The sequence below is a fragment of the Rana temporaria genome, chromosome 2 (genome assembly GCF_905171775.1).
Source record: "Rana temporaria chromosome 2, aRanTem1.1, whole genome shotgun sequence".
Classification (NCBI taxonomy): domain Eukaryota; kingdom Metazoa; phylum Chordata; class Amphibia; order Anura; family Ranidae; genus Rana; species Rana temporaria.
Genome location: NC_053490.1, coordinates 432889133 through 432916261, shown reverse-complemented (window position 1 = coordinate 432916261; position 27129 = coordinate 432889133).

Here is a 27129-nt window from a genome sequence, read left to right as displayed (position 1 = left end):
TAAATTACAACTATGTAATAGCAGATTATTTCAAGCACACAGCAAAGGATTAATACACACTGTGACGAATCTCGTATATACCCCAGGTGGGCATCTCCGCCAGACCTGTGTATCCTGTCCTCCAAACGCACCTGCAGCCTGCAGATTCGCCATAACCAACCTTTAACCCATCAATCACGAGACAAGCCACACAGGTGTTGAGGGTTAAACATGCAGAGCATCAACTACTTATTAAATACAAAACATACACCTTTACACACAGTAAGGGACACTCCCCTTAGACTTGTCATAGAGGGGTTAGGGGACAAGGAAGAACCAATGGGAAATCAACACTTGTACATTGAAACACACCAAGGGATTATGATAAGCAGGCAGCCCCTCCTTACACATACGGTCTCCCGTGAATAAAAACAGTCGCTGCAGAGTGGGAAAAGCTATCCACAATCCCCTGATCTAGGGCCTGGGTTGCCGATATTGGGGGGTGCTGAATAATGTTCTGCCCCGATGACAGTGCTTCAGCTGGTAGGGTGCGTAGGCTTGTATTGCTAAGCTCTTGTGGAGGAAGAGGTACTTGTTTTTCTCCTGGTGTAGTTACCAGCCACTGGGAGGTATCTTGCAGGGACTATCTCCCAGACTCCCTGTCTCTTTTTCTGAGGCTGGGCAGAGGCCAGTGGCGCTTTGCTCCATTGCCAGTGCTTCTGCTGGGGAGATGAACACTGGGGTAATGTCTAATTGCTGGGGAGGGAGAATGGCTTTCTCCACTCCTTGTGGGGATATCTGCTGCTGGGGAAACAGCTCATGAAGATCAGCTCTTGGACTCTCTGGATCCAACTCTGAGGGTGGGCAGAGGCCAGCAGCGCTCTGCCTCGTAGTCATCGCTTCTGCTGGGGCACCGGATGCGATACACTGGACTTGCTGTTAATCACCATCTACCTGCCTTCCAGCGTCCATCTCAACTCCCCCTTCTGAGACCTTTATGCTATTAGCTTGTCTCACTGCCTGGGGAACCTCCGGTGTATTCCGGCATGCCCTCTGTATCATCGCCGCTTATTCCATTGCTCGTAGGATGAGAAAACGTAGGAGCACCCCTGGCCCCATTTGCTCTGCATCTTCGCTACTGTCCGCTATTTTTTCCTGGACAGTCCCAGGCAATGGGAGTCATGCCGGGCTGCTGATCACCGTCAAACAGACGCATGTAGGCAATCTCGAGCTCCCATTCCTGCTCAAACAGGAACTCCAGTTCCTCCAGGTCACACACCTCTTCGGGGAGGTCCAGTACCTCATCTCGGAAGTCCAGAATGTCTTCCAGCCGTTTTTTGATGGAGCAGCCCCACGCCGCCGCAGCCAACGCCTTCTGTCGGGCTGTCATCTGCTGTACCCGGCCACAGTTGAGCTGCGAACCACCGGAGGGCTCTGTAGCTGGCGTCCAGCCTCATCTCCCCCCGGACCAATCTTCCGAGCTCCATCTGCCACTCATCTTGTGGTCGTTCCCTCAGGAACACCTTTCGCGCACGGTAATGCGTCCAGTACATCTCTGTGGAGGAGGGAAGGATCTTCCCCTGATGGTGCCGCTCGTGGCTTAGCGTCTCTTGCCAGAGTTGCTGGCAGATCACATCCCCCCAGCCATGGTGTGCTCCGACGCTGGTCCCTGATGTTGCTTCCGCATGCCTTGCAGCCTCCTCCCAAACTCCGCTCTCATGCTGGCCAGTCCCCGCATCACTCCTCAACTGCTGCCTGGATCTTGAATCCTGCTGGTGGTTTGGATGTCCCGGACTGCAGGAGACATCCCATTGCTGCCACCTCTGTGACGGATCTCGGATACACCAGGTGGGCATCTCCTCCAGACCTGTGTCTCCTATCCTACAAACGCACCTGCAGCCTGCAGATTCGCCACAACCAGCCCTTAACCTCAATCACGAGACAAGCCACACAGGTGTTGAGGGTTAAACATGCAGAGCATAAACAGTTTATTAAATACAAAACATACACCTTTACACACAGTTAGGGACACTCCCCTTAGACTTGTCATAGAGGAGGTAGGGGACAAGGAAGAATCAATGGGAACTCATTGAAACACACCAAGGGATTATGATAAGCAGGCAGCCCCTCCTTACACATCCCCTGCTGAGAGATGTCTCCAGACCTTTGTCAACGTGCCATGACCCAACACAATTAAACAAAGCAACAAGAGGGGGGATGGTGAAGAAGGGATGTAGCATTACATTACATTATCTCAATGCCAGCTTGTCCCCCAGTCTCTTAGTCTCTTCTGAGCCATAGTCTTTGGGTAGGAGGCCAGCCCACAGTCCCCTCCAAAACACACAGTGAGAGTGGGTTCTGTCACACATACTAATTGTGTGTGGGGGGGGGGGGGATGATCAACATGTACAAATACATAAGGGGTCCATATAATGAACTTGGCGTTGAGTTATTCACTTTAAGGTCATCACAGAGGTTTTACGCCTGGACGAAAAGAGATTTCATCTCAAAATACGGAAAGGTTTCTTCACAGTAAGAGCTGTGAAAATGTGGAATAGACTCCCTCAAGAGCTGGTTCTGGCCAACTCAGGAGATTGCTTTAAAAAAGGACTGGCTTCTTTCCTAAATGTACATATTATAACTGGGTACTAACATTTATAGATAAAGTTGATCCAGGGAATATCCGATTGCCTCTCGGGTGATTAGGATTTTTTTTCCCCCTGCTGTAGCAAATTGGATCATGCTTTGCTGGGGTTTTTCGCCTGCCTCTGGATTATCTGTGGGTAAATGATTGTAAAAAGCATAAATAGAAAGGATTGTATGATTTTGTTTTCTTTTTCTGGTTGAACTAGATGGACTTGTCTTTTTTCAATCATAATAACTATGTAACTATGGATCCTAGGTTCAAGCTTTAACCACTTAACCCCCGGACCATTTTACTGGCCAAAGACCAGGCCACTTTTTGCAAATTCGGCAGTGTGTCGCGTTAACTGACAATTGTGCGGTCGTGCGATGTGGCTCCCAAACAAAATGTATGCATTTTTTCCCCCCACAAATAGAGCTTTCTTTTGGTGGTATTTGATCACCGCTGCGGTTTTTATTTTTTGCGCTATGAACAAAAATAGAGCAACAATTTTGAAAAAAATTCAATATTTTTTACTTTTTGCTATAATAAATATACCCAAAAAAATATGTAAACATTTTTTTTTCCTGTTTAGGCTGATACGTATTCTTCTACATATTTTTGGTAAGAAAAATCGCAATAAGCTTATATTGATTAGTTTCCGCAAAAGTTATAGGGTCTACAAAATAGGGGATAGAATTATGGCATTTTTATTCTTTTTTTTTACTAGTAATGGCGGCGATCTGCGATTTTTATTATGACTGCGACATTATGGCGGACACATTAGACATTTTTGGGACCATAATTTTTACAGTAATCAGTGCTATAAAAATGCACTGATTACTGTAAAAGTTACACTGGCAGTGAAGAGGTTAAGCACTAGGTGGCGCTAAAGGGGTTAAGTGTGCCCTAGGGAGTGCTTCTCACTGTAGGGAGGATGGGCTATGTATGACACGACAGTGATCACCGCTTCCGATTACAGGAAGCTGTGATCACTGTCCTGTCACTAGGAAGACTGGGGAAATGCTTGTTTACATCAGCATTTTCCCGTTTTTCCTTACCGTGAGACGATCGCGGGTATCCCCGCGGACATCGAGTCCGCGGGACCCGTGGTCGGGCGCGCGTGTCCACAATGCCGCTTCTTAAAGGAGACATATATATACGTCCTTTTGCCTGCCCGTGCCTTGCTGCAGACATATATCTGCGTGCAGCGGTCGGCAAGAGGTTAAAAGTTCTGAAATTATTTAGCTTTGTCTCATTTTCTTTACAGCACAGAAACCTGACATTTTCACATGACTTTTTATATCCACTGTATATGTGTACTGTATAAAACTAGTTCCTATCAGCGCAAATATAATAGATGATAAAAGAATATAAATAATCAAAATTGTGGGTGATATTACAATATACCCCCACACGTGGCTGCTGCAAGCATAGAAAAACTTGTTCACTTCACATTGATTAGATAAATAACAAAACAGTGCTGCGCTACCAATATAACGAATGGCTAATAATCTATTAAATGCTATTAATCAAATGAATAAGTGATTAAACCTGCAATATCTATGCAAGGTACAATGTGCACAATCAATTATTCAGATAGAGTGTGACAATATACCTCCCCCACAGTTTTAATAATACCGATTCCCTTGATTAGAATGGCACAACACTGAAAAATAATTAAAACATTTAAATCGTGATGTAAATATTCATAATAATCATGATCTTGATATTTTTAAAGTCCAAAACGTGCAAAAATTGTCCACAGTAATTTCCAAGTGAAGACATCACCGATTTGTGCAAGATAAAAAAAAATATGCTGTTGCTCTCCTACACCTCAATATCTTAGCCACTCACCTCAAAATCTGACCTCTGTTTTACCAGCAGGTCAGATAAAGCAGATTTTATTCAGGGTAATAAGTGAATAAAAACAATGGTCCGGATTCAAAGAGATCTGCGCTCTATTTGCGGAGGCGCAGGGCAACGATTTTGCCCTGCGCCCCCGCAAATATTTTGCACTGCCCTCGATTCACGGTAGCTCCGTAAATTGCGGCGTAAGCGCGCGCAATGTAAAAAACCCGCCGGGGGCGGGAATCATTTAAATTAGGCGCTTTCCCGCGCCGATCGTAAAGCGCATGCGCTGTCGGGAAACTTTCCCGACGTGCATTGCGGCAAATGACGTCGCAAGGACGTCATTTGCTTCAAAGTGAACGTGAATGGCGTCCAGCGCCATTCACGTATCACTTACGCAAACGGCGTGAAATTCTAATTTCACGACGCGGGAACGGAGGGTATACTTTAGCATTGACTGCCCCTACTATTAGAAGGGGCAGCCTTACGCTAAAGACGCCATACGGAAACTCCGTAACTTACGTACGCAGGGCCCGCGCAACATTGTGAATCGGCGTAAGTATGCAATTTGCATACTATACGCTGACCACAATGGGAGCGCCCCCTAGCGGTCAACGCAAGAATGCAGCCTAAAATCTGCGTGGCATAAGAGCCTTATGCCACGCAGATTTTAGGCTGCAGTCGGCGCAACGAGTTCTCTGAATCAGGAGAACTCATTACGCCGGCGCAAGTCAGCAATTGCGCTGCATAACTATGGTTACGCAGGCGCAATTGCTTACTGAATCTGGGCCATTAACGTTACCACTGCGACTTCTTCCACGAGCATCTCGTTGTTCTTTGCATCCTGAGCCCCCACTGCCTAAGTGATTCACTTGTGAGTAATGTTTTATTGTTTTTTCTAATAAAACAAGCCTTTGACATACAGAGAGCAATAGATTTGGTGTTTTTTTAATCCTATGTTATACCGGAACCATCTGAGGGAGGTCTAAGACTGGTTGATAGCGAGAATAAAGATTTATGGTTACACAGACGGAATAGGAGATTCACGCCAGGCTGATTCACTTATTACCATGAAAGGGAATCTGCTTTATCTAACCTGCTGGTAAAACAGGGGTCAGAGTTTGAGGTGAGCGGCTAGGATATTGAGGTGGAGGAGAGCACCAGCATTATTATATTATGTTTCACAAATTGGTGAAGTCTTCACTTGGAATTTACTAAGGACACTTTTTGCACGTTATGGACTTTAACCACTTCCCATCCCGCCTATAGACATATAACGTCCACCCAGGTGGCTCTGCCATCCTGGGTGGACTACATATGACATCCCTGGGCCTCCCGGTCGCTAGGGGGCATGCCCGCCACGTCAATCGGATGCCAATGTGCATGCCTCGCGGCCACGCTGTCCGCCAGCTGCCTATGATCGGCAGTTACAGAGCCAGGGACGTGGATCTCTGTGTGTAAACACAGAGATCCTGTCAGGGAGAGGAGACCGATAGTGTGTCCCTTGTACATAGGGACACCGATCGGTCACCTCTCTCAGTCAGTCCCCTCCCCCTACTGTTAGAATCACTCCTTAACCACTTAACCCCCGGACCATATTGCTGGTCAAAGACCAGAGTACTTTTTGCGATTCGGCACTGCGTCGCTTTAACTGACAATTGCGCGGTCGTGCGACGTGGCTACCACCTCTGCGGTTTTTAGTTTTTGCGCTATAAACAAAAATAGAGCGAAAATTTGGAAAAAAAATGAATATTTTTTACTTTTTGCTATAATAAATATCCCCCAAAAATATATAAAAAAACGTTTTTTTTTCCTCAGTTTAGGCCGATACGTATTCTTCTACATATTTTTCGTAAAAAAAAAAAATCGCAATAAGCGTTTATTGATTGGTTTGCGCAAAAGTTATAGCGTTTACAAAATAGGGGGTATTTTTATGGCATTTTTATTAATATTTTTTTTTTACTAGTAATGGCGGCGATCAGCGTTTTTTTACGGTACTGCGACATTATGGCGGACACTTCGGACACTTGACACATTTTTGGGACCATTGGCATTTTTATAGATCAGATCAGTGCTATAAAAATGCATTGGATCACTATAAAAATGCCACTGGCAGTGAAGGGGTTAACACTAGGGGGCGGGGAAGGGGTTAAGTATGTCCCTGGGTGTGTTCTTACTGTGGGGGCTGGCCTCACTAGGGGAAATCACTGATCTTCTGTTCATACATTGTATGAACAGAGGATTAGCATTTCCCCCCCCTGACAGGACCGGGAGCTGTCAGGGGGGGGCTCCCGGTCCCCGCTCTGTAACGAGCCATCGCGTGTGCCCGGCGCCGATCGCGCCCGCCGGGCACGCGCACGGGAGTCGGGCGCGAGCGGGGGGCCCCTAGTTGCCTGCGAGAGAGCCGACGTAGAGCTACGGGCTCTCGCGCAGGAGAGCCAACCTGCTGCCGTAGAATGACGGCGGCAAGTAGCTAGGGAACACATTTAACCCCTTGATCACCCCCTAGTGTTAACCCCTTCCCTGCCAGTCACATTTATTCAGTAATCAGTGCATATTTATTGCACTGTTCGCTGTATAAATGTGAATGGTCCCAAAATAGTGTCAAGTGTCCGATCTGTCCGCCGCAATATCGCAGTCCTGACAAAAATAATCATAAAAAATATGTCATAAATCTATCCCCTATTTTGTACGCGCTATAACTTTTGCGCAAACCAATCACTATACACTTATTGTGATTTTTTTACCAAAAATATGTAGAAGAATACATATCGGCCTAAACTGAGAAAAAATATATATATATTTTTTTAAATTGGGATATTTATTATAGCAAAAAGTAAATAATATTGTGTTTTTTTTTCACAATTGTCAGTCTTTTTTTGTTTATAGTGCAAAAAATAAAAATCGCAGAGATGATCAAATGCCACCAAAAGAAAGCTCTATTTGTTGGAAAAAATACGCCAATTTTGTTTGGGAGCCACGCCGCACGACCGCGCAATTGTCATTCAAAGCGTGACAGTGCTGAAAGCGGAAAATTGGCTTGGGCAGGAAGGGGGTGAAAATGCTATATTGAAGTGGTTAATAATATCAGCATCACGATTTGATTATTTTTTATTATCAGTGTTGTGCCATTCTAATCAAGGGAATAGGTATTATCAACACTGTGGGGGAGGTATATTGTCACACCCTAGCTGAATAATTGCTTGTGCACATTGTATCTTGCATAAATATTGCAGGTTTAATCGCTTATTCATTTGTTTAATAGCATTTAATTGATTATTAGTCATTCATTAAATTGGTAGCACAGCACTGTTTTATATATAAGTATGTATGTTGAAGAAAATACAGACTTGTCACATGGAAAAAATAAGTACAACCCTACTTTTATTGACACCTCAAATCTAATAAAACTAGAATCCGGTCTTCCAGATTAGGAGCCAATGATTAGAACCTCTTTATGTAAACCTCAGGCCCCATACACACGATAGAATTTATCCGCGAATACGGTCCAGCGGACCGTTTCCGCGGATAAATCCTCGAGGATTTCGGCGGATTTTCATGCGATGGAGTGTACACACCATCGCATTGAAATCCGCGCCGAAATCCTCTGGCGATGACGTGTCGCGCCGTCGCCGCGATTATGACGCGGCGACGTGCGCGACGCTGTCATATAAGGAATTCCACGCATGCGTCGAATCATTACGACACATGCGGGGGATCCCTTCGGACGGATGGATCCGGTGAGTCTATACAGACCAGCGGATCCATCCGTTGGGATGGACTCCAGCAGATGGATATGTTCTGCATGTCAGCAAATATTCGATCTGCTGGAATCCATCCCAGGGGAGATATATCCGTGGAAACAGATCCGCTGGCGTGTACACACCATAGGATCTATCCGCTGAAACCCATTTGCTGGGATTTATCTGCGGATGGATTCTATGGTGTGTACAGGGCCTCAGTTATCTAAGATTTGGTGTTCTCTTTGCTATTATTGTGTATGTTCTCATCATACTATGGTCAAAAGAGCTCTCCAAGGCCCTCAGAAAAAAGATGCAGATGCCTTTAAAGTTGTTGTAATCTTTAAAAAAAAATATCCTGTTCATATACAGCATAGTGCTGTATGAATGCACCCCATTGAAATGTTGTATTGGATTTAAAAGCAAATTCACAAACCTCTTGCAACTGAAGGCATTTATTATGGAGGTCAAATATTTCACTGAGTTGATGTCAGAATCTGGTGGACATTTTACCACTTAAATACAGGGCACTTATACACCTTCCCGCCCAAACCAATTTTCAGCTTTCAGTGCTCTCACACTTTGAATGACAATTACTCTGTCATGCTACACTGTATCCAAACAATTTTTATCATTTTTTTCTCACAAATAGAGCTTTCTTTTAGTGGTATTTAATCAGCGTTTTTTTTTTTGCAATATAAGCAAAAAAGAGCGAAAATTTTGAAAAAAATATATTTTTTTATTAGTTTCTATTGTAAAGTTTTGCAAATAAGTAATTTTTCTTCATACATTTGGGCCAAAATGTATACTGCTACATACAGTCCTGATCAAAAGTTTGACCACTTGAAAAATGGCAAAAAATCATATTTCCTGACGCCAGACATGGCAGCAGTACATATGATATAGCCCCGCCCCTATATCCACCCACAGGACACGTTTAACTCTCTATAAAAGTCTGACTGAGAGCAACCTCCCCATTCTCCTTTTTGTCCTCAAAGATCAACCTACAGACCGTTACATTCAGGAGAAGCCCTTACCTACCAACTATGTCGAAGTTTCGGCTGGGTTCAGCCTCTCCCAGTGCGAGGTCCCACATCTTAGGCACGCTAAATGCACCAACAAGGTGGGGAACCCCTTCTGGTGGTCTTCTGGGGTTGAGGTGTTCTCTAATCAGAGACGACAGTCCTTATTTGGCATTGCCTATGATGGAGTCTGATTTAAGCAAGCTGGGACTGCATGATGCCTTCTCTTCTGTGGAACCCTTTCCAGGTCTGTCAATTTCTATAAAACTTTATTTTTTTCTCTTGCTCTCATGTCTTTAAAGACCCCATACACACTGCAACTTTTGTTGTCTGATTTCCTTTAGATTAGCCAGGACCATGTGGTGCCTGCCTGGTTGCATACAGGTTGAGGCTTTAAGGTTTGGCCTCATGTTGTGTGGTTTTGATAGATCTGAGGGAAGAAATCTGCAGAGGATTGTATGGTGTGTAGCCAGCTTAACCAGTTCCCGACGGCTGTACGACTTTGTACGGCCGCCGGGTGGCTCTGAATCTCTGGGAGGCCGTGTTTTTACGGCCGCCCCTTTCCTCGTTCCCCGCGCGCGCTCCCGAGCGCGCATCGGGGAACTCCTGTACTGGCCGTGTCCCTTGGACACAGCCAATTACAGATCGCGGTAAATAGCCAATCACAGCGGCTATTTACAGCGCGATTCTGTGGCCAATGAGAGATAATCTCAAATGTAAACATATGAGATCATCTCTCATTGCCGGCTCTCCCTCCTCACACACACAGCGCGTGTGAGGAGAGAGAGAGTCTGTGAGTAAAAAAAAAAAGTATCTAATGTATCTAATGTGAAAAAAAAAACGTGCCCAATCAGTGCCCAGTGATACCAGTGTCCATCTGTGCCACCAGTGTCCACCTGTGCCACCAGTGCCCACCTCTGCCAAGTGCCCACCTGTGCCAAGTGCCCACCTGTGCCAAGTGCCCACCTGTGCCAAGTGCCCACCTGCCACCTCAGTACCCAATCAGTGCCCAGTGATACCTGTGCCACCAGTGTCCACCTGTGCCACCAGTGCCCACCTGTGCCAAGTGCCCACCTCTGCCAAGTGCCCACCTGCCACCTCAGTACTTTTCAGTGCCTACCTGTGCCACCTCATCAGTGCCTACCTGTGCCACCTCATCAGTGCCTACCTGTGCCACCTCATCAGTGCCTACCTGTGCCACCTCAGTGCACATCTGTGCCGCCTCATCGGTGCACATCAGTACCCATCTCAGTGCCCACCTGTTTCGCCACATTAGTGCCATCTGAGCCGCCTCATCAGTGCCATCTGTGCCGCCTCATCAGTGCACATCTGTGCAATCAATCATCGCACATCTGTGCCGTCTCATCAGTGCACATCTGTGCAATCAATCAGTGCACATCTGTGCCGCCTCATCAGTGCACATCTATTCCACCCCATCTCTGCCACCTCAGTACCCATCTCTGCCACCTCAGTACCCATCTCTGCCACCTCAGTACCCATCTCTGCCCATCTGTGTCGCCTCAGTGCACATCTGTGCCACACATCTGTGTGAAGTCGCCAGCAACAATGTCTAAGCGTCTCTATTCCACCGAGCAGGCATTTGCAATTATTGCCGCAAGTGACGAGAGCAACGGGGAGCTCTCGTCTTCCGATTCACAGCTGGATTCGGATTTGGATGTAGACTACGAGCCAGTCTACAGCGGTGGAACCGATACAGGCTCAGAGGGGGAAGATAATCTGCCCGCCAAAAGAAGGCGCTCTGGTGAGGCAGTGCCATCCACCAGCACCGTCATGCCATCCACCAGCCCCGTCATGCCATCCACCAGCCCCGTCATGCCATCCACCAGCACCGAAGTGCCATCCACCAGCACTGCAGTACCTCGGCAGCAAAGGCCAAGGACCCATGCAAGCCTTCCCTATGCCTTTCAGTACCCCTTGTGGCTTCCTCCAAATTCCGGAGAAGCCAACATTCCCCCTTTTACTGCCCAGTCAGGAGTCCAGGTGGACACGGACAATTTTTCACCAATACATTTTTTCAATTTATTTTTTACTGAGGAACTGCTTTCTAGCGTTGTGGCCCAGTGCAACCTTTATGCCCAACAGTTTATTTCCAACAACCCCACATCGTCTTATGCCCGTCCCTACAATTGGAGAGATCTAACAGTGGAGGAGTTCAGAATTTTTTTAGGCCTCACCTTTTGTATGGGACTCAACCCAAAAAACGAAAAACATTCATTTTGGTCCAAACGCCCCATTTATCATATGCCCGTCTTTTCTGCATCAATGCCCCGAAACCGATATTTCACGATCATGAGGTTCCTCCACTTCAATGATAACACCCAGTGCCTTCCCCGAAATGACCCAAATTTTGATAGGCTTTTCAAAATTCGCCCCTTATTAGAATTTTTTTCAGAATTATTCCCCCAAATATATACCCCGGAACAACACATTTGTGTCGACGAGTCCCTAGTAAAATTTTGTGGCCGACTTAAGATCAAACAGTTCATTCCAAGCAAAAGAGCCCGCTATGGGGTGAAGATGTACAAGTTATGTGAACGAGCCACAGGGTACTTGTATTCCTTTTTGGTGTACGAAGGGATGGACACCCAGCTGAATCCCCCCGATTGCCCAGACTACTTGGGATCAAGTGCAAAAGTTGTCTGGAAACTTATCACCCCCCTCCTGGATAAAGGATACCACCTGTACGTGGACAACTTCTACACGTCTCTTCCTCTGTTCCACAACCTGCACCGAAAGAAGACGCCAGCATGTGGCACCGCCAGAAAGAACCGGAAAGGCTTTCCTCAAAGCCTTGTGAATACAAAGCTGAAGAAAGGGGAATCGGCGAGTCTGCGCAACAAGGAGGTTCTGGCAGTGAAGTGGAGGGACAGAAGAGACGTGTACATGTTGTCGTCCATCCACAACGATTCCTTAGTAGAAACCCGCAGAAGGCGTGGCACCACCATCCAAAAGCCCACCTGTATCCGGGACTACAATTTGTTCATGGGGGGAGTCGACCTAAATGATCAAATGATGGAACCATATCTACCCACAAGACGCACGTACCATTGGTACAAGAAAGTAGCAATTTATTTTTTTCATTTGGCCGTCTACAACTCCCATATTATTTACCGCAAATCCACCCAAAACCCCCTACCCTTCCTTGGCTACCTGGAGGAAATTACCACTTCCCTGATATTCCCGAACGACCTGCCCCAACACATCCGATCAGATGTTCTAAGTCGGCTCTCCGAACGGCACTTCCCGGATAAGGTCCCTCCCACAGCATCAGGCCGACGAGCTCAAAAAAAATGTAAAGTGTGTGCCAGTGTAGGAGTCAGACGGGACACAGTTTATTATTGTGCAGAGTGTCCTTCCAAACCCGGCCTCTGTATAACTGACTGTTTCAAACGTTACCATACTAAACTAAAGAATTAGTTTAGTATGGTAAACGTAATCCTCCGTTCCTGCCTTCTCACCCCTTATGCCACTGCCTGCTTTGTAACTGACCCCGGCTTGTTATTGGACCACCCTTCTGCCTAATGATTTTGTAATACCGCTGCCTGATTTGGAATTGACCCTGGACTGTTTTTTGACCATTCTTCTGCCCAACGATTTTGTAATACCTCTGCCCGATTTGGAATTGACCCTGGACTGTTTTTCGACCATTCTTCTGCCTAACGATTCTGTACTGCCTCTGCCTGATCTGGAACTGACCTCGGACTGTTTGACCATGCCTTTTGCCTGCCTCTTGGACTGATCTTGTACCCTGCTACTGGACTAGTGGGATTCAACACAGGGGTCTCACATATGTGAGGGGCGCCAGAAAAGTTTTTCTGGATGAAGAAAACTTTTTTGTTTTCTCATGCTAGATTAGGGTCTGGTTGCCCGGAGGCTTCAAAGAGATTTGGGTGGGAGAAGCCTCTACCCCTGTCCCCATTCTGTCCTGAACGAGGCCCTCCTGCTGCCTGTAGGACCTATGCCATCATGCCTCTGCCTGTTGCATGAACTGACCACCTGCAGTATCCCTGCCTGGACGTTGCTGACCAAGTCCCTGCCTGCTGCCTGGACCAGTGCTATCCTGCTGTGTAGAACTGCGCTACTATTACCAAGGTAATCTTTTGTTTACGCTTTGCTCAGCATAATGTATTTTGGGGTGTAATTCTTGGTATGTGCATGCTATGTGTCTCTGGAACACCTGACGGTGTTCCTTGCATGTTGGATCTCTATATGTGGTCAGGCTGTGTAGAAGTCTCACACATGGGGTATCGTTTTACTCAGGAGGAGTAGCAGAATGTATTTTGGGGTGTCATTTTTGCTATGTACATGCTATGTGTTGGAAATATCTTATCAATGGACAACTTTGTGTAAAAAATATGCGATTTCATTTTTTTTTCCACATATTCCAAAAAATTCTGGAAAAAAATGAACCGTTCAAAAGACTCATTTTGCCTCATAGATTATACGTTGGGGTGTTAGCTTTCCAACATGGGGTCATTTTGTGGGTAATTCCATTGTCCTGGTGTTCCAGGGCCTTCAAACGTGTAATAGGTTGTCAACTAGTTAGATGTGCAATTTATGCTCCTAAAACCCCTGATGGCGCTCCCTGCATGTTGGGCATCTGTATGTGGCCAGGCAGTGAAAAAGTCTCACACATGGGGTATCGTTTTACTCAGGAGGAATAGCAGAATGTATTTTGGGGTGTCATTTTTGCTATGTACATGCTATGTGTTGGAAATATCTTATCAATGGACAACTTTGTGTAAAAAAAATGCGTTTTCATTTTTTTTTCCACATATTCCAAAAACTTCTGGAAAAAAATGAACCGTTCAAAAGACTCATTATGCCTCATAGATTATACGTTGGGGTGTTAGCTTTCCAAAATGGGGTCATTTTGTGGGTAATTCCATTGTCCTGGTGTTCCAGGGCCTTCAAACGTGTAATAGGTTGTCAACTAGTTAGATGTGCAATTTATGCTCCTAAAACCCCTGATGGCGCTCCCTGCATGTTGGGCATCTGTATGTGGCCAGGCAGTGAAAAAGTCTCACACATGGGGTATCGTTTTACTCAGGAGGAATAGCAGAATGTATTTTGGGGTGTCATTTTTGCTATGTACATGCTATGTGTTGGAAATATCTTATCAATGGACAACTTTGTGTAAAAAAAATGCGTTTTCATTTTTTTTCCACATATTCCAAAAACTTCTGGAAAAAAATGAACCGTTCAAAAGACTCATTATGCCTCATAGATTATACGTTAGGGTGTTAGCTTTCCAAAATGGGGTCATTTTGTGGGTAATTCCATTGTCCTGGTGTTCCAGGGCCTTCTAAATTGTAATAGGTCGTCAACTAGTTAGATGTGCAATTTATGCTCCTAAAACCCCTGATGGCGCTCCCTGCAGGTTGGGCATCGGTATGTGGCCAGGCAGTGGAAAAGTCTCACACATGGGGTATCGTTTTACTCAGGAGGAGTAGCAGAATGTATTTTGGGGTGTCATTTGTGGTATGCACATGCCATGTGAGAGAAATAAGCTATTACAATGACACTTTTGAGAAATTTTTTAAATAAAAAATAAAAATCTTAATTTTGCAAAGTGTTTTGGGAAAAAATTACAACTTCAAATAACTCACCATGCCTCTTACTAAATACCTTGGGATGTCTACTTTCCAAAAAGGGGTTATTTGGGGGGCATTTGTACTTTCCTGGCTTGTTAGGGTCTCAAGAAATGAGATAGGCCTTCAAAACATCAGGTGTGATCAGATGTGATAATTTATTATGATTTGCACTATAGCTTGTAGACTCTAAAACTTTCACACAGACCAAATAATTTCCAAAAAATTTGGGTTATTTTTATCAAAGACATTTAGCAGTATAAATTGTGGCCAAAATTTATGAAGAAAAATTAATATTTTGCAAAATTTTATCACAGAAACTAAGAAAAAAACATTTTTTTTCTAAATTTTCGGTCTTTTTTCATTAATAGCGCAAAAAATAAAAAACATAGAGGTGATCAAATACCACCAAAAGAAAGCTCTATTTGTGGGAAAAAAAGGACAAAAAAATCATTTGGGTACAGTGTTGCATGACTGAGTAATTGTCATTCAAAGTGTGAGAGCCCTGAAAGCTGAAAATTGGTCTGGTCAGGAGAGTGTTTAAGTGCCCAGTATGGAAGTGGTTAAAAGTGTCCTTTTGTGTGGATGGGCGTTGGCCCTCCTAATTGTGTTTAGCCCTTTTTTTTGAGAGAGGGCTGAGTCTCAGGTGATCTATTTACAGGGAACAAATGGACAGGTAATGGATGCCTTTTTGCTATTCAAGCATCCAGAGAGGCAGCATCTCCTTCTGAGGAACAGTCAATGACAGGTAAGTCTTGCTATCCTAGTAATGGGGATAGATGGGGGGGGGGGGAGTAAGGAGCAATGTATTCCTGGGGGATGGGGGGTTTCCCAGATTTGTTTTGTTTAAATTTGTTACTATTTGCCCCCCCCCAAAAAAAATATATGTATATTTTTTCTCTTTCGCTTCCCTTATTTCTCTGTTGCATCTTTCAGTAACTTCCATTAGCATGAGCTCACCGCCACATAATAAAGACCACCGCGCCATCAGGTAAAGGGCCAACTTTTGGTAAGTAAGAAGACGCGGGAGAAAAGCCTTCTTATCTATTGCAACCCCGGCCGCTCACACCCGCTCAAGGAGGTTCAGAGGCCCTCTGGATCATCAGGATTTTTCAGGGCGGAAAGTGTCTCCTCCAGTCCTGGCAGACCCCAGTACTAAGGGCGCAAATGTACTCTTAAGAGAACGCACACAGCTTCTCCTATGAGGGCTCAGCGCCCGAAAGGCAAATGTTGGTCATGTGGAGGCGACCCTATGCATGGAAAGCTACTTTGCAGCAACTGCTTCAGGCAGCTTGCCAGAGACCAGGAGTTTGAGAGTCCGCAGGTGTCAACCTTGCTCAGCAAAATAGTCCCCAACCCCCTGGCTGAATTTTCCAATCATCTCGGGCAGCCAGGGACAGAAGTGGATGGACAGTATGGGCACTACACCAGGTCTAAACCAAGCCATTTAACCCTCTCTAACTAGAGGGGTACCAGGCACTTCAGGTGTGACTCCAGCCCAGCAGATTAGGAAGGCTGGTACCCCAGACCCAGTATTACAGCCAACCTTTCAGGCAGAGGGAGATGATATTGCCTCCTCCTCAACAAAGGATCCTGAAGGTTGAGGCTTTGATTTACGCTAATATCGCCATTCGTTATGGCAGTAAAGCTGCACTGAAATGGGTGGATCCGGAATCTCCTCCAAGGAAGGAGAAAACCTGTTATTACACACCATACAATCTGATTTTAAAATTGTGACAATCACTGTACAATATGCATTAGGTGCCGTTATCCTTTCAGGGCACCCCAAATGGCATGCGATTCTGCTGTGATAGGTCACGTGGGAGAACGTGCCTTTTAAAACATTGTGTAAAACTGGTCACCCTTAAATAGGAGCAGGGGCTTCTTTTTGCACACGGAGGGCAACCAAATGAATGGGCCGCACCCATGCGAGTTGCAACATTGTGTACAAATCGCTCTTTGAAAATCGCATTGCAGAAACACTGGTCCCCTCTAAGTGACAATATCAAATGCCTCTGAAAAGTGACCTAAGCACAGATTGCTTTTCAGTGCAATAGGAGATCCTGCTGCAAGTGTGAACAAGCCTTTGGGTTCCATAGGAGGAATCTAAAGAAGCAGGTAAGCTACCTTTTCTCTTATGACATAAATAAGAAGCCTGTTTCAGGAGAACTGAGAAAAGAGAGAGAAAATCCTCCTCAACCAATAGGTTGCAGAAGTTGTATCCACTAACGGAGAAGGATGCGACTGCTTTATCTAACCCACCTACTGTGGATGCGGCAGTCACCAGACTGGCCAAGAATGTGACACTTCCGATGGAAGACTCTTCCTCCTTTCACGATATCCTTGATTGACGCATTGCTTTAACATACGTAGCAAGTGCTATGTGAGTGTGGGCGCAGAACTTGGAGTATGCGATTAAAACCAGCTGCCAAAGAGAAGAGTCATCAAGGCTCTTGATGAGAGAAAACTCTCAGCGGACTTTACAGGTGAGGCAGGTATAGACATCATTCGATGGTCATACAGAGCCATGCTCAACTCAGTGACAGCCAAAAGAGCACTGCGACTAAAATCCTGGACGGCTGGCCCATCCTCAAAGCAGAATTGCTGTAAACTGCCTCTTGATGGGAAGGTGCTGTTTTGCCCAAAAAAAAAATGGAAACTATCATCTCCAGGGTTATAGGAGGAAAATCAGATCTTCTGTCCCAAGATCGAAGAGCCAGAGGGGGCAACCAAACAGAGGAGCGCCAAACAGGTACTGGGATTTCGGAGGCTTTCACCCATCCAAGGGCTTCAGAAGGCGTTGGAGGGGTACAGAGTCAACCATCGTAAGATTGCAGGGAGCCAAGATCCTTGCGACTTCCCAAGATACCCAGAAGCCCTTTTAACGCCAGGCCTGCCCAGAAGGCAGTTGGAGCCAAGTGGCTCAAAGTGACCCAGTTCCGGTAAGACCACTGCCGAAAAATGGTGGTTTCAGTCCACAGTGGCGCAAGGCCATGTAAGAAAGGAAATGGCTGCATATCCAGGCATTCTGATTGCCTTTTATTGTTCAAAGTGATGAAACCAACACAAGGTCACATAGACGCATTTTACACATTCATTTTGTGCTTAATCATTACCAATGGCAAGGCCGTTATTGGTTGCTCAAACGGCAGCCTCGAAAACTACCTCAAGAGGCTGAATCAATTTTTTTTTAAATCCAAAAACAAGTTTATTAATCACAAATTTGACACATACAGTCCAAAGTACCGCAATCATAACCAATATAGCAGACCCATACATGGCCACATACAAAGCAGTGGTAAATGTAGATATAAAACAACATACTGAAAGGACCTATAGACCGCTTCCCACCCCCACACCCCCTCCTGTCCCATTAGCCCAAGAGTCTGTCCATGACTAGGTCGTTCGGGGCTAGCCCCGGCGTTCCCAACCACAAGTCCCACAACCGTTCAAATTTTCCGGAGCAACCCCTATGCTGGTATATAACCTTTTCCATCCTTAACGTATTACCAAGTGCAGTGATCCACTCCCTAACCGTGGGGGGCTCCTCGGATATCCAATGCAGCATAATCAGTTTCCTGGCCATGAATAGGGCCCTGGTGATGGCCTCTCTAGTGTGGGGTTCCCACTCTAGCTCGTCCAGAAGATTCAGGAGGCACTGCTTAGGGTCTAATGGGATTGAAACCTGGAACACTGTGTTTAGTGTGTCTGTCACTCCCGCCCAGTAGGTGTGCAACTTGGGGCAGCGCCAAAGCATGTGTATCAAATCCCCATGATCCCTTTTACATCTTGCACATATCGGTGTGGGCCGCACTCCCATAAGATGCAATCTGTGGGGCGTATAGTATACTCTTAGGAGTGTATACAGTTGTGTCAGGCACTGTGTTACATTCAGGGAACAGCTGGTAACCGATTGCAGGGCCTCCTCCCACTGCTCCTCATCCAGGGGGCCTACGTCCGCTTCCCACTTCCTCCTGACTGTCAGAGGGTGTTTCTTAAGGTACCTGCAAAGCAGTATATTATAGCTCTGGGATATAAACCCCTTAGACGTCTCTGCACTCTTAAGCTGGGAGAGGATTGGAAGGGAGTCCACATGCCACTCCGAGGCCCTGGACTGGGCGACAAATGCATGTCTAAGCTGCATGTAGTAGAAGAACATGCTTGCTGGTAGCTGGTATGTCTCCCTCAGCGTCTCAAAAGGCAATAAGCCACCATTACCCAAAATCTGTGTTAAATAGCGGATCCCATACCTCTTCCACCTTTCCCCTTGTTGCAGTTTGGCTAGTTCGGGATAGGAGTCATTTGCCCAAATAGGGCTAAACTCGGTAACCCCCGAGGCCCCTTGTAAATACTTGGTCTTGTTCCATATCTTTTGTATTAGTCTATATGTGGGAAAGCTTTTATGGGATCTTTCAAAGGCCAAGGACTCGAGCGCTGTCGGGATTGACTCTCCCCCCACCGTCCTGAGCATAATATGCTCAGCGGCGCTGGGGACCCTGTCCGACCGCCCCCCCTCTGGGACCATGGTACCTATCAAGTGCTGCAGTTGCGACGCCAGGTAGTACAGCCAAGGATTCGGCAGGGCAAGACCCCCCTCATCCTTGGGACGCTGCAGATGCTCTAATTTTATCCTGGCGGGCGGTTCTTCCAGATCAATTCTCGAAAGATGGTATTAATTATCCTGGAGGTCTTTAGGGGAATTACCAGCGGGGAATTGTGCAGCATGTAGAGCAGTTGGGGCATGAGAATCATCTTAATCAGATTCACTTTGCCCGCAACCGACATACACAAAGCATTCCACGTCTTGGCACGGGAGCGAAATCTAGCCAGCAGCGGGGAAATGTTCAACAAGCCATATTCCCCGATACGCGGCGTCACCTGTATTCCTAGGTACTTAAAGGTAGTAGCTACAGGGATACCACCCACACTGTCTCCATGTTGCAGCTGGGCGTCATCCAGGGGCATCAAAGCGGACTTAGACCAGTTTATTTTTAGGCCCGAGAACTCCCCAAATTTTACTACCGTTTCCATTGTCGTGCTCAGGGATTGCTCGGTATCCCCCAGCAGGATCATCGTGTCGTCTGCATATAGCATCACCTTCTCCTGTCTGTCTCCATAACAGAAGCCGGTGATACCCTCATGGTCTCTAATCTGAATCGCCAGTCGCAACCGCCTCCTGCAGTTCTTTTAGAATCAACGGAGAGTCGAGCTCTGAGCTTTGGGAAAGGGAGAGACGCTGAAATGCTATTCCGTCCAGGTAGTCGGACAGCTCCTCAGCGCTATACATCGAGGCCGGGCGATACAGCTGTTCATAAAAGTCTGCTAGCGTCTGTATGATAAGGTCAGGGGATTGAACCAGTCGCCCAGCTGCGGTCCGCAATGTCCCAATAGCCGGGGACTTCTGTTCAGAGTTCGCTATCCTAGCCAGAAGGCGGCCCGTCGTCTCTCCCTCCTCGAAAAATGCTGTCTTGGTGAAAAAGCATTTTTTTCGGCCGTGGAGGCGAGCAGGTGCTCATACGCAGATTGAGCCGACTGCCACGCCCCTCTAGCCGTCTCAGTGGGGTCCTGGACATACTTAGTCTCTAGTGTGTGGACCTGCAGTTCCAGAGCCTCCCTGAGAGCCTCCCAGCGCCTCTTAACCTTATTGACCTCACCACTAAGCAGACGTCTAAGGTACACTTTAAATGATTCCCATTCAGTAGGGATAGATTCTGGATCGGGCTGGTCTGAAAAAAACCTCCGGATGCTCCCCTCTAGTTCTTCCGGGGCACTAAATAACTGAAGCCAAAAGGCATTAAACTTCCAGGGTGCTCTGGAAAGAGTAGATGGATGAGACACCGTAATAGTTATCACCATGTATGAGTGATCAGAAATACATCTAGGTCTGTACGCAACTTCCGAAATCGGGGGGAGCATCGCAGAGTTACCCACCGCCAGGTCTATCCTAGATAACGACCCGTGAGCCTTCGTGAAGCATGAGAATTGTCTAACTGTGGGGTTCCGGTGTCTCCACACATCCAGCCAGCCCACCTCCCGTAACAGCCTAGCCAATGGGGTAGCCCTGTGAGGGTTCGCCCCGGGTGCCGGATGTTTGTCCAGTTCCGGGTCCAACCAGCTATTAAAGTCCCCCACAAGCAGCATCGGGAGATCCGGCCTACCCTCCAGAAACTCTAGGAGAAGCCTCAACACCCGAGCGCCAAATGGGGGAGGAATGTAAACACACGCCAAAATACATTTCAAAATTCCCATACGACAATGCAAAAACACAAACCTCCCTTCTGGGTCAACCTTAGAAGCGTATTCCTGGTAATCCAGGGACCTGTGTACCAGTACACTCACACCCCGGGAAAAGGAGGTGTGAGTGGAGTGGTATGCCCTGCCCACCCATGAGTATTTCAAACAGCTTGTGGTATCATGTGTCAAATGCGTTTCCTGAAAACATAAGATAGCAGGGTAAAACTTCTTCATACATGTAAATATCATTGTACGTTTCAGGGGGGAGTTCATGCCCCTAACATTCCAGGAGATCAGGGGGGTACCCTCCATTGCAGAAGCAAAAATAGTGATCGGGCATGAGGGGCGATGCGGGTAGTCTTTCGCGGCAGCAAAATATCAGGTGGCCAAAATAGAAAAAATAAAAGAGAAAAAAACATTAGGAAAAACAATAATCCCTTGGACTGCAGGACAGTGAATACTGCAAAATACAACCAGGCACAACGGTGCCCACCAACAGTAGTGCAATGGTGCTTAGGCAGGCCCCATCCAGGCAGGCCGTCCCAGTTCCCGGGAGCGCCCAGATGGAACCCGAACATGGTCAGGCATAGCGATATTGCCAACAGGGCAAGTCCAGGCACTACAACCCTGCTGAAACGTGAGCCCACTACTCTCCTCAACAGTTCAGCTGAATTCCTATTCATTCGTTAGAATAAAGTCACAGTTTGTTTCCTAGCGCTTTATGAAAGTAAAGGTGTTTCCCCGGCAACTGGTACAAAAAAGAGAGCCGGACCTGAAGAAAGGATAACCCGAAAGTCAGAGCAACGGCTCATCAGTGTGAGGAAATTATTAATCCCATTACCAAAGCACAGTCAGTGTGTCACGGATCATGACAAGGTAAGTCTCCTCCAGCGTCAGCCCTGCGATGGCGAAGGGCCTGCTCATTGTGGTCCAGCCAGGCCATAGCCTCCCTGGGGGACTCAAAGAATTGCGCATGGCCCTCTGCGGTTACTCGCAACTTGGCCGGGTAGAGCATGGCATACGGTAACTGCAGGGCCCTCATGCGTTTTTTCACTTCAACAAATCTTGCTCTGCTCCTCTGCACCTCGGCCGAGAAGTCCGGGTAGAACGACACTCTGACCCCGTTAAAGGTAACATTTCCTCGTTCCCGCGCGCAGCGGAGAACCGCCTCTCTGTCGCGGTAGTGCAAAAGCTTGGCCAGCATCGACCGGGGGGGGCCCCTTGTGAGAGGGGTCTGCCCGGCACTCTATGAGCTCTCTCCACGGTGAAAAATGGCGAGAAAACTTCCCTACCGAACACTTCTATAAGCCAGTTCTCCACAAACATGGTGGGGTCTCTGCCCTCCGTCTTCTCAGGGAGACCAACAATGCAAACATTATTTCTGCGTAAGCGATTTTCCGTGTCCTCAGCTCTGCTAAGCGTGTCTTGGGCCATACGATGCGCTGTTCTGGCTTCAGTCGCTATATGTGGGAGCTTATCCTCCAGGTCACTCACTCTGCTCTCAACCGCGGTAGCTCTCTCCCTGACCTTTTGGAGGTCCTGCCGCAGAAGGGACACCTCCTCTCTCAGGCCCCCAAACTGCTCCTTCATGTCAGCATTGCCCACCTGCACCGCCTTTAGTATGTCTGCCAACGTCGGTTGCCCCACATTGTCCTGCGTGTCATCTGAGGGGGGGGGGAGCGTCTGCCTCTGCCCTGGAGCTATGGGGAGCTTCCTCAGTCTCATGTCCCCACTCTAGCTGTGCTGTGCGGCCTCCTCCGCCATCTGCTGACCCCCCCGCCCCAGTGCAAGCAGGGCCCTTGAGCTTTTGGGTAAAGAAGAGCATGTCCCTCGGCTGCTCCTTACCCTGTGCCTTTGGTGCCTTCTTGGCGGTGCCATCTTTGGATTTTTCAGCCGCTCGTGGAGTGCGCTGTGCGAGGGCCGCGGCGGCGCCATCTTGGATGTCCGGTCCCGTCATCTCCGCCGTTCCGCAGTGGGTCTTTTCCCGTAGTACAGAGGGCCGGGGGTGGATCCGGGCGGTGCAGGGACTCGGTAGCCAGCAGATGGATCGAAGAGAGCCGGATCAGAGACGCCAGGGAAGGATCAATGGTCGGATCAGGCAGGAGCTGTGAGAAGTGCGTCCTCTCACATTCCGGTCTTGGCCACGCCCCCAGGCTGAATCAATTTATACCGATAGATTCAAGATGGAGTCTCTCCATACCATAAATCCAGGTCATTCAACCAGGTTACTGGAGGATTTCAGTGGACCTGCAATATACCTATCAGCATGTCCCGATCCTTCAGTCATACCAGCAGTTTTTGAGTTGAGGGGGAAGCATTGTCAAAACCAGTTGGCGCCTATGCAGAATATGCTCTACCTAGGGGCCCGATTCAATACTCAGGCGGCCTCAGTTTCTTTGCCACCTCAACAGGTGTTGGCTGCACCAGTGATGTCAGCATCCCAGTGCATGAGTCCTCTCGGGACAATGGCTTCTTGTATTCCGATGATCCTCTGGGTTCACTGGAAACTCAGTTTTCCAACAAGGCTTCCTGATGCAATGGAAGAGTTTGTCTAGCCCAGCCAATCAGGATCTTCAGCCGGAGGTTCCAGAGTTCTGGTGATTTAAAAAAAAAAAAAACTGCTAAATGGCTTGGTCTATTAGGGCTGCAGCCATGGATCATTGCTGCCACAGATGCCAGCACAGCAGGGTGGGGCACCACCTGCGAGCATCTCAGAATCCAGGGCAGGTGGGAATTTCCCTCTCAGGGCCTAGTTTCCAATATTCTGGAACTCCTACCAGCATTGACATTAAACACTTTACTGCCACACATATAGGGTCTGCCAGTCCTACTCCGTCTGGACCACACGGCAGCAGTCCTATATACAGCGACAAGGTGACATGCACAGCCAATCCCTCCTGAGAGAGGTGGAACCAATCATGACTTTGGCCCAGCAATATCTCCCAGATTTGAGGGCCATATATCTCCCAGCCTATCAGAATTTGGAAGCGGATTGTCTATCCGGACAATTCAAGGATCCCAACGAATGGTCCCTTCACCCCGAAGTCTTCCAAAGGCTCATCCACGAGTGGGGGTTCCCACAACTGAATCTGTTTTGTCTCATCGGCCTATTACAAGGGGAACTGGTTCCTCTCACGCTACCCTCATCCATTAGTGGAGGGGACAGATGCCTTTACCAATGCTTGGGTTGGGCAACTGGCCTATACCTTCCCTCCAATTTCTTTAATCCTGAAATTCCTGATGAGATTTGACAGTCATCACAGGTTTTCCTTACTGGCCTCACAGACCTTGGGTCTCTCTGGCAATGGGTATCATCGTGTGCACACCGATCACTCTGCCGGTGACTCCTCATCTCCTCTTATCTGAGGGAGATGCACTACATCGGCAACCATCACGACTAACTTTAGCAGCCTGGAAATTGTAAGGCAGAGGTTACAAGAGTGAGGATGTTTTCCAGAGGGGATTAGAACTTTACAGAGTTCTATGAAGGGATCAATCGATGCCGTCTACTCCAGAATATGGGCTAGGTTCACAAGCTTTGCAGCTGGACATCAGTTTGACCCTAGTGACCCACATTTATCTCAAATCATGTCTTTTCTACAATCTGAATTGGATTTGGGGCTCAGTTTGCTTAAGGTGCAAATGTCAGCCATCTTGGCTTTTACCCAAAATAAATGGGCAGCAAACCTGCTGATGGATCACTTCTTGGATCCGTTTTCTAGCAAACCCTCATCGTATTCTGACAGAAGACTGTTCTTTATGGGAGATCTCCTTAAAATCGGCTTTTCTATTCGCCATAATTTCAGGGGAAAGTGTGTCGACTCCAAAATGTTCTTCCCAGACAGGGTTGTGCTGAGACCATTGGATCATTTTGTTCCAAAGAGTGGCATCCATATTTCATCTTTCCAGTGAATTGGTGCTTCCAGCCTTCCCAGCGGAATCAGATGCTGATCTGCACAAGTTGGACATTCCAAAAGTCCTCAAAGCCTATCTTGGGCTACTTCTACATTCAGAATCATGAAGATTTAAAGAGTAAGGGGCTTCGGCCAGAACCATCTTGGCCTGAATAGTGAAAATATTCACGGGGCTTGTAGAGCCGGGAAGGATCCTCCAGAGGTGGTTAGAGCTCATCACTCAACCAGGGTGATGTCATCTTCTTGGACGGCACAGGCAGGGTTGTCTCTGGAGGCAGTCTGCAAAGAGGCTAGCTGGTCATCACATTATATGTTCTTAAAACACTACAGGGTGGATCTAGCGGCTCTTACTACAGTAGAGTTTGGGAGGAAGTCTATCCAAGCTTCTATGTCTTTTCATTGAATAAAGATTAAGTTTACAGCATTATACCCTCCCTCTAAAAAGCTCATCATTTATCATATGTACTGCTGCCTGGCGTCAGGAAAATTGGATCAAATACTTACCGTAATTTTCCTTTCCTGACGCCAAGACATGGCAGCATACGAACCCTCCCTCTGATCTTTGTACTTTATATGGAGAATGGGGAGGTTGCTCTCAGTCAGACTTTTATAGAGACTTAAACGTGTCCTGTGGGTGGATATAGGGGTGGGGCTATATCATATGTACTGCTGCCATGTCTTGGCATCAGGAAAGGAAAATTACGGTAAGTATTTAATACAATTTTCCATTTTTACATTGTTGGATCTTAACAAGGTTCCAAGTAGAGCTTCAACATGCAACAAGAAGAAATGAGAGTGAGACAAAACATTTTTTGGGCATTCAATTTAATGAAAACAACGAATAAACTGAAACAGGCTGTTTTCAGCTGATCAAAAGTTTAGGACCACATGCCTTTAAAAGGCCAAATCTGTGCAAAGATGTGGATTCATTGTAATTTTCAGTAAAAAATATTGCGCAAGCCACTGGGTGTCGTGAGTCAGGCAGCCAACATAACGAAGTGGATACTAAGTAAGAAATGCTGAAAATAAATGTAGCGCCCAAGGTGAATAAACCCTTAAAAGGATATAAAGAAAGGGGGGACCTGATAGTCAAATGATCTACATCGCCAACTAGTCAGAACCCCCTAAATTGTGTGAACCTGTGAGGTAAGCACAAATGCATAGACCAAAAATAATCAAAATAGAGGTCTATATGATGATACCAAAAAGATAATGTCAATATTTACAGTGCTGAAAACAAATAAAATAATGTGCAAAAATGACGTGTAAGTGATCAAAAAGGACAAAGTCCCTCACAAAGAGCAAACATAAAAATAAATTTGCAACAAAGAAAAAAAAAGGAAGGGGGGGTAAAAACCCCTTGAGTGATTCAGTGACTAATAAGTCAGTGAGCATGACACCATAACAGTGTTTAAGGAAACCAAAGTCTTATTTGAATGCACATAGGATCTTCAATTATTGTAAATGGGACCACAATCTTCAAGTCATATAACAATCTAACAATCTTCACATCTGGGCATTGATAAAAGGGTGGGTACTCTTACCAGAAAAGGTGGACCCTCAAACTACACCATACGGTGGGAGGGTCATTAGAGCTTGTACAGACTTGCGTCTGGATCTGGGAGTCTCTCCTTCAGATGGTCAGAACCAAAGATAGCCTCAGGTGTGCTCGATTGTCCAAGACAGAGTAGCTGAAATCAACTCATCAAACTTGTTCCAGATATCCCAATAGTTATGCAAAGAAAAAACATATAGAGGTGCTCCTCATAGTGTAAAAAAGTTTTTTATTTGCACTCATATGGCAAATTTCAAAATTAAAATCAAAATAGTGAAAAAGGCTTACAAAGCCACACTGCAGGTAAAAACACACAGCAAACTAAAAAATCCAGAGTAAAAAAACCACAGCAAACTGGTGTAATAGCAGCAGAGACTCTCACTTCAGATGGATGAAGATTGTGGTCCCATTTACAATAATTGAAGATCCTATGTGCATTGAAATAAGACTTTGGTTTCCTTAAACACTGTTATGGTGTCATGCTCACTGACTTATTAGTCACTGAATCACTCAAGGGGTTTTTACCCCCCCTTCCTTTTTTTTCTTTGTTGCAAATTTATTTTTATGTTTGCTCTTTGTGAGGGACTTTGTCCTTTTTG